General features: G+C 60.9%; 1 protein-coding gene across 1 annotated transcript in view; it reads right to left on the bottom strand.

Moving 5' to 3' along the window:
- The window catches only part of PALD1 (phosphatase domain containing, paladin 1), a 15,507-nt gene that overhangs the window by 7,089 nt on the left and 8,193 nt on the right, over nucleotides 1–225 (bottom strand). The gene's annotated exons all lie outside the window — the stretch shown is intronic.

Below are 225 nucleotides of genomic sequence, written 5' to 3'. Positions count from 1 at the left end.
AGCACTCCCCTGCCCTCCCCACCAGGGGATCCTGCTTATCCTACAGCCACTAGACTAAAATCCTTAACTTCTTGCTGCTAGATCCAACCCAGCAGCCTCCCCTCCATCCCTGGCTGGCTGAAGGCACCTCCCAGGGACCTCTCCTTGCCCCAGCAAGCACCTGGCACCAAGCCTGGGCGCACCACCTGGCCACCAAGCACCGAAGTGACATTCACCCCACAGCAG

Source organism: Nestor notabilis, unplaced genomic scaffold, assembly GCF_000696875.1.
Source record: "Nestor notabilis isolate BGI_N333 unplaced genomic scaffold, ASM69687v1 scaffold11057, whole genome shotgun sequence".
NCBI classification, from domain to species: Eukaryota; Metazoa; Chordata; class Aves; order Psittaciformes; family Psittacidae; genus Nestor; species Nestor notabilis.
This window is presented reverse-complemented; position numbering and strand designations above follow the sequence as displayed.